The sequence below is a fragment of the Colobus angolensis genome, unplaced genomic scaffold, assembly GCF_000951035.1.
Source record: "Colobus angolensis palliatus isolate OR3802 unplaced genomic scaffold, Cang.pa_1.0 Scaffold394, whole genome shotgun sequence".
Taxonomy (NCBI): domain Eukaryota; kingdom Metazoa; phylum Chordata; class Mammalia; order Primates; family Cercopithecidae; genus Colobus; species Colobus angolensis.
Window position 1 is genome coordinate 2,832,432 of NW_012117310.1, and position 8,604 is coordinate 2,841,035.

General features: G+C 43.1%; 1 pseudogene; it reads left to right on the top strand.

Annotated features, from left to right (window-relative positions):
• The first annotated feature begins 2,992 nt into the window (after positions 1 to 2,992).
• The window catches only part of LOC105521069, a 20,407-nt pseudogene continuing 14,795 nt past the window's right edge, over positions 2,993 to 8,604 (top strand).

Sequence of the window (8,604 nt, forward strand, 5' to 3'; positions counted from 1 at the left end):
TAGAAGGAATGAAAGCTAGCAGAACAAAGCCTGTGAACTACAATGAATCGGCCTTAATAGATTAAGGCCTTCTTGAAACCTCCACTGCTTTCCTCGGGAGGCTACAAGAGGCCCTAATGAGATATACTAACCTAGACCCAGAGACACCAGAAGGGCAACTGGTCCTAAAGGACCATTTCCTAACTCAGGCAGCCCCAGATGATTTGGAAGAAACTCCAGAAACTAGCACTGTGTCCCAACACCCCTATGCCTGACACTCTCAAAACAGCTTCCTCAGTCTTTTACAACCAGGACCAGGAGAAGAGGAAAGGGTCAGGCAAAGGAGAGGTGAAAGGAAAAGAGGCAGCTCCAACTATTGGCTGCTCTATGGGTCCATTAGCCCCCTCCAGGTTGCCCTCAGACAACTATCCCAGGTAACTGCCATTGGTGCAGGAAGCCAGACCACTGGAAGGTAAACAGCCCCAATGGAACAGATGGGAAAAAGCCCCGCATGGCTTGCCCCTCTGCCACAAGCCCAGCCACTGGATCTGATACTTCCCTGAGGGCCAAAGGACCTCTGGGACAGAATCCCAACCCCTGATGACCTTGAGCTGAAGGGGCCCTATGCTCTGGCCAGCTTCTGGATTGAACATCACTATTGAGGGGATGAAGCTAAGGGCTGCTTCAGATGTGGCAGGTAGGACTGTAAGATTCCTTTTGGACATAGGAACTGCCTACTTAGTGTTCACCTCTTTTTTCTGGGAAATTATCCTCAAATCCTTCCAGGCAATGGGGGTAAATGGGGTGCCCATAATATAGAGGTTTGCTCCTTCTTGGTGCCGTCTGTGGGAATAAATAGTATTTTCTCATTCATTTTCAGTGATGTCAGAATGTCCTATGCTCCTTTTGGGTGGAGATATTTTGTTTAGACTAGGGGTTCAGTTAACCTTTCCTCCAGGGCCAACACCCTCTTTCCCAAATGCAATCTTATTCCTCAAGGAAACCACACACAAGGATGAACTGCCCACAGACCTTCCAATTAATCCAGAGGTCTGGGCCCCAGGAATACCAGGAAAGGCCGTAATGGCCACGCCTATAGTAATTCAGCTCAAGGATCCTTCTAGTTATCCTTGCAGAGGACAGTTTCCTCTTCCGTTGGAGGCCAAAGAGGGACTTCAGTCCCTGATATAAAAATTTCTAAAACATGGACTAATATGCTGTAACTCACCCTATAACACCCCTATCTTAACTGTTAAAAAGACCAATGGAGAATATAGGTTAGTCCAGAACCTGTGAGTCATAAATGAGGCAGTAGTCTGAATACACCCAATGGTCCCCAACCCTTATGTAATTCTAGAAGTACCTCCAGATGCTCACTGGTTTTCAGTCTTAGACTTCAAAAATTTCTTCTGTATCCCCCTAGACCCATCCTCCCAATTTATATTTGTATTGGAGTGGGAGAATGAAAAAGGAAGAAGTTAACAGCTCACCTGGATAGTGCTTCCACAAGGTTTCAGAGATAGTCCCCATTTGTTTGGGCAAGCCTTGGCTAGATATTTGCAAGACATAAGTCTTGATGTGGGAGAGCATCTTCTACAGTACGTGGATGACCTGTTAATCTGCTCCCCAACAAGAGAGTTAGGAATCCAACATCTAAATTTCCTTGCAGACAGAAGGTACAAGGTGTCCAAGGCCAAGACACAGCTACTAAGACAAGCAGTCCAATACCTGGGGATAATTCTGACCCCCAAAGAACACAAGCTTTCTGCAGAATAGATATAGGCCATCCTTAGAATACTTACCCCAACCACCCAAAACCAATTTTAAGCTTTTCTGGGGATCACAAGATATTGCAGACTTTGGACACTGGAATGTGGTGGAATTATTAAATCCTTATATCAGGCTTTAAAAGAAGGGACTAATAGGGACTCAATCTCTGGGAAAAGAATCAGGAGCAAGCCTTTAGGCAGCTAAAAACTGCCCTCTCAAAAGCCCCAGCCCTTGAGCTACCCATACTAACCAAACCATTTCAGTTTTTCATCACTGAAAAGGCAAGGTATAGCACTAGGAGTTCTAACTCAAACCTTTAGGCCAAACATGTTGTAGGTTACTTTTCAAAGAACCTAGACCCAACAGCACAACAGTGGCCACATTGCCTCAAGGTAGTGGGTGCAGCCGCCCTTCTCCTCAAGGGGGCCTTCAATATCACAATGGGACAATCAATCTGGCTCCTAATGTCCCACCAAATAGACCCTTTATTTGATCTAAAAGGACCATAATGGCTCACTGACAACACATTGCTAAAGTACCAAGTCTTGTTGTTGGAAAACCCACAGATAACAGTTGAGCAGTGTTCCACCCTTAACCTAGCCCCCTTACTGCCACTACCAGGAGATGACAACTCAACATATTCATGCTGTGAGATTCTTAACAAAATTTGTGCCAGCTGGGAAGATTTAAAAGATCAGCCCATAGATAATCCAGACAAAATATGGTTTTCAGATGGCAGTAGCTTTGTCAGGGATGGAACTAGATATGCAGGGTATACTATAGAGGCCCATCACCAAGTTGTAGAGGCCAAAGCTCTGTCCCCAGGGACCTCAGTGCAACTAGCTGAATTCATCACACTAACCAGAGCCCTAAAACTAGGGGAAAGAAAAAGAATAACCATCTACACAGATTCCAAACATGCCATCTTGGTGTTTCATGCCCACATGGCTATCTGGAAGGAAAGAGGGTACCTAAGAGCTCAGGATGCTCCTATTAAGTATGGGCCTCAAATCTTAGAGATACTGGAGGCTGTTCATTTGCCTCAGGAAGTAGCAGTAGTGCATTGTGAAGGATACCACAGGGGCTCCTATGAAACTACACAGGGAAATAGGTTAGCTGACAAAAACGCTGAAGATGCAGCCATGTCAAATGATACCTTCATGGGAGACTTGTAACCCTCTCTCCCCAGTAAACTTCCCTTTCTCCAATACACTAAGGAAGAAAATAGACTGGGCCACCCAACATGGGTATAAAGAAGAAACCAATAGATGGTACAGATTGGAAGAATTTTTCCATTTACCTCCCAATGGAAAGCCTCCCAGTGAAATCTTTCCACTGGGAGGTAGATGGAGAAATTGAAAGAGAGATGAAGAAATTGGCAGGTAGATGGAGAAAAGTGTGGGGAATCTTGGTTGATGGCAGAATTGGTTGTGGGTGTATGTTTGGTAAGTTTATTGGTTACGGTCTACAGTGAGAGTCACACTGCAAACTATACTGAGAAGAGCCCCTACATCTATTCCATTTTCTTCTCAGCCATAATGCAAATAGGGGCTACTCCCATTAAAGTGATATTAGAAAAGATGGGTCCAAAAATGGAACCTCCCAATAGAAAGTCATTAAGAGTTTTTACAACTTCTGCCACCTTGCAAAGGACAGTCTAGGGCAAATTTGTAAATAAGCGTTCAGTGGGAAGGAACTAAACAAAACTATTCAACAGGTTTGTCAAGCCTATACCCTGTGTACCATAAATAATTCCCACAGAGGGAAGCCCCCTCCATTAATAAGTCCAATCCAGAGGAGAGGTACATACCCTGGGGAGGACTGGCAAATGGACTTCTCTCATCTCCCTGCAGGCTGCAGCTATAAGTACCTCTTGGTCTGTGTAAATACCTTCACAAAATGGGTAGAAGCCTGCCGCACAGGGACTAAGAAGGCACAGGAGGTAGCTAAATTCCTTCTAAAGGAACACATTCCCTGGTTTGAGATACCCAGGTCATTGCAAAGTGACAATGGTTCATTCTTTATTTCCCAAGTAACTCAACAGGTTAGCAGGGCCCTTAGTAGGCATAAAGTGGTAACTTCACTTTGCCTGGCAATCGCAACCTTCAGGAAAAGTGGAAAGAACTAAACAAACCCTCAAACACATCCTCAATAAACTCTGTCAGAAAACAGTACAGCCACGGGTGGACCTCTTACTGTTAGCCCTCCTTCAGAACCATATTGTCCCTCAGACTCCCTTGCAATTAAGCCCCTTTGAGGCCTTATATGGTAGGCCTTCCTATATTTGGACTTATTACTAGATGAAAAAACTGCCAAAATCACCCACCATGTCTCTTCTTTAGCAGGCTTCCAACAGGCTTTGCAGCAATTTTGGCTACAAAGAAACCCAAAATCAGAAGGGGAAAAAATACCAGCCTCTGTATCCTCCAGGCTCACTAGTTCTCATTAAAGCTTGGAGGGATGAAGCTCTGAATTCCCAACTAACTCCAGTGTGAAGGGACCTCTTCACCCCCAGAGCCATTAAAGTACCAGAGATTGTCAGTTGGATACATCATACCTTAGTGAAGCCATGGAAAGGCCCCGAAACACCAGATTGGGAAGCAATGTCAGCTCCAGAACACACTTGTGAGGCACTGGAAAATCTGTAATTCCTCTTTAAGTGAAAGATAAGTAATGACCCTCATCGTTCTTTCTCCTCAGAGTAAGATGATCTTAACATTAGAAATCTTACTCACAATTGCTCTGATTATTATCACTATTTTAACCCTAACTTGTACACCACTAGGCATTCCAGTGGCAGCTTTCTTTGTGACCAGTTTCTCTCTTCACAGTCGCCTTAGGTTGCCATGGGCATGCTCCTGCTGGTTCTCAATCTCACCCCTTTACTATCAGCACACTACCATCCTGATTTCCCATTATTGGAAAAACCTCAGTAATTGCTCCAAAGCACAGGATCCCCTTACTCCACCAATTGCTGGTTATGTACCAGCTCTTCTGCTAAAACACCAAGGAGAGCTTATCCAGCCTCACCAAGAGATTGGACAAGTATAGAGGGAGAACTGCATATTTTCTATCAGCGGTAGGCTAATGGGAGATGTTCTGGCCTGCAAATAACCTTCTTGCAAAAGTAAAGCAAGATTTCCCTGGTATCTGCAGGCAACCTCCCAATTTTTGATCCATCTTTTCTAATATCACTTTAATGGGACTAGCCCCTATTTGCGTTATGGCCAAGAAAAATGAAATGGATATTGGGGCTCTTCCCAGTACAGTTTGCAATGTTACTCTCACCGTAAATCCTAAGCAACGAACTTACCAAACATATATCCACAACTAATTCTACCATCACACAAGATTTCACAAACCTTCAAATATTAACTTTCCTCTGGGAACTTTGCTAGATAAATCCATCCAGTTTTGCCAGGGACACCCAAGCTCCTTCAGTAGTCAAAATTTCTCATTCCCGCCTGCTGATACAACAAATGCCTACAAATTACCAACCTCCGCTCTACAGAAGAATGGGTTCTATTGGACCAAACTCAAAATTCTCTTTCTTAGGAAAATAAAACCAAGGGAACTAAACAGAACCAAAGCCCATGCACATAAGTCTTAGCAGGCATGACTATAGCCACCAACTACCTGCGTGTGTTGGCAGCCTTGGCATGTCTTGGAACTGTCCTCACCCCCTTGTTTCATTTTTACATCTCTACTTATCTTAAAACCCAAGAAGCCTTCTATATTTGTGGCCAGTCAGTTCACCAGTGCCTCCCCACTAGCTGGACTGGAACTTGTACCATAGGCTATGTATCCCTAGACATCTTCATAGTACCTGACAATCTCTCTCTTCCAGCACCAATCTACAGGCATTCCATCTTTCCCAGGATGAGGAGGGCTATCCAATTACTTCTTCTTCTCACAGGACTTGGTTTTATAGCCAGTATGGGAACCAGAATTGCTAGAATCACAAAAGCCTCCTTGACCCATAGCCAGCCCTCAAGGGAAATAGCCAAGAACATCGATGCCATGGCTAAAACTTTAACAACTGTGCAAGAGCAAATTGAGTCTTTAGCAGTCATAGTCCTCCAAAATGATCAGGAATTAGATAAGTTAACGGCAGCACAGAGAGGAATTTGTTTAGCCTTAGATGAAAAATGTTGCTTATGGGTAAATCAGTCAGGAAAAGTACAATATCAGACAACTCCTACATGGAGCCTCCTGTTTACTGGAACAAGCCTCTCCGGGTTGATTAGATTTGGAAGGAACCTGGAAATGGTTCTCCTGAGTTATTCGCCTTTTAGGCCAACTTGTTAGTCTCCTAGTTTTGCTCCGTTTTGGGCCATGTCTTCTAAATCTAGCAACCTGATTTGTCTCCTCACACCTTCAGGCCATCAGGCTCCAGATGATCCTCAGTGAGAGATACCATCCTCTCAATATTCAAGAGTCACACTTCTGTCTCCACTGCTCTGTGTCCTCAGCTCCTAGAGGCCCAGTCTCTGTGGCCCTGTTACCTTCATGTATTGGAAGATCCACAATTAAGATGCCAGGACTCCCTGGAAGCCAAAAATGAGTCTCACTCTGTTGCCCAGGCTGGAGTGTAGTGGTGTGATGTTGGCTCACTGCAACTGCTGTCTCCCAGGTTCAAGCGATTCTCCTGTTTTAGCCTCCTGAGTAGCTGGGATTACAAGTGTGCACCACCACACCTGGGTCAGAAAACCTGGGAAAAACACAGGCTCTTCCACTTACTGGATATTTTGACAAAGTATCCTCCTTCTTTGGCCAAAAACATTGACATTATTGATAAGCTTGTTAGAAATTCAAAAAATTAGACTTTATTCCAGATCTTCTGGGAAAAAACCCTGTGTAATAAGGGGCCATTGCAATTCAGAGACATGGCCATTGTGGCCATAGAATAGTCTCTGGAGGAGTGGCATTGCCTGGACACTGCACAGCGGAATTTATATAGGGATGTGATGTTAGAGAACTACAGAAACCTGGTCTTCCTTGATATTGTTGTCTTAAAGCCAGACCTCATCAACTGTCTGGAGCAAGGAAAAAAACCTGACTATGAAGAGACATGAGATGGTAGTTTTGTGTTCTCAGTTTACCCAAGATCTTTAGCCAGAGCAGAGCATAAAAGATTCTTTCCAAAATCTGATACTGAGAAGATATGAAAAATGTGGACACGACAACTTACAGTTAAAAAAAGGCTGTGAAAGTATAGACGTGTGTAAGCTGCACAAAAGAGGCTATAATGGACTTAACCGATGTTTGACAACTACCCAGAGCAAAATATTTCAAGGTGATAAATATGTGAAAATCTTTCATCAATTTTCAAATTCAAACAGACATAAGATAAGAAATACTGGAAAAAAACTTGTCAAATGTATAGAATGTGGCAAAGTTTTCAACCAGTCCTCAAACCTTACTACACATAAGATAATTCATACTGGAGAGAAACCCTACAAATGTTAAGGCTGTGGCAAAGCCTTTAACTGATCCTCTAACCTTATTACACATAAGAAAATTCATACTGGAGAGAAACCCTACAAATGTGAAGAATGTGGCAAAGCCTTCAACTGGTCCTCACATCTTACTACACATAAGAGAATTCATACTGGAGAGAAACCCTACAAATGTGAAGAAAGTGGCAAAATCTTCAGTCGGTCCTCTATGCTTATTACACATAGAATAATTCATACTGGAGAGAAACCGTACAAGTGTGAAGGATGTGGCACAGCTTTTAACCAGTCCCACAACTTTTTCTTCACATAAGAAAATTCACATTGGAGGGAAACTATACAAGTGCGATAAATGTGGCAAAGCCTTTATTTCCTCCTCAAACCTTAATAGACAAAATTCATATGGGAGAGAAACCCTACAAATGGGAAAATGTGCAAAGCCTTTAAGCACTCCTCTACCCTTACAAGACATAAGATAATTCATACTGGAGAGAGACCCTATGAGTTTGATGAATGTGGGAAAGCCTTTAACCAGCTATCAACTTTTACTAAATATGAGAATTTATATGGAACATAAACCCTACAAATATAAAGAACGTAACAAAGCTTTTAGGAAGTTCTCTACCCTTATTATACATAATTCATACTGGACAGAAATCCTACAAGTGTGAAGGATGTGGCAAAGCCTATAACAGGTTTTCAATTCTTATTTTTGGTTTTGTTTTGTTTTTGAGATTAAGTTTCACTCTTGTCACCCAAGCTGGAGTACAATGCCACGATCTTAGCTCACTGCAAACTCTGCCTCCTAGGTTCAAGCCATTCTCTTCCCTCAGCTTCCCTAGTAGCTGAGATTACAACTGTCTACCACCATGCACAACTAATTTTTTATTTTTAGTAGAGACACGTGATTTTGCCATGTTTTTCAGGCTGGTCTTGAACTCCTGACCTCAGGTGATCCACCTGCTTTGACCTCCTATAGTGCTGGGATTATAGGCATGAGCCACGATGCCCAGCCACAAGTTCTCAATTCTTAAGAGACTTGGTGATAATTCATGCTGAAGAGGAACTCTACAAACCTAAGAAATGTGACTGACAGTGTTTTTACCAACACCTCCAACTTCTCTATACATAAAAATAATTATACTAGTGTGAAACCCTAGAGATATATAAAATGTGACAAAGCCTTTATATGGTTGCCACACTTGATTGTAGTTAAGATAATTCATACTGGCAAAACTCCTACAAGTGTGAAAAATGTGGCAAAACTTTTCATCAGTTCTTGGGGGGGCGGAGCAAGATGGCCGAATAGGAACAGCTCCAGTCTCCAACTCCCAGCGCGAAGGACACAGAAGACCGGGGATTTCTGCATTTTGAACTGAGGTACTGGGGTCATCTCACT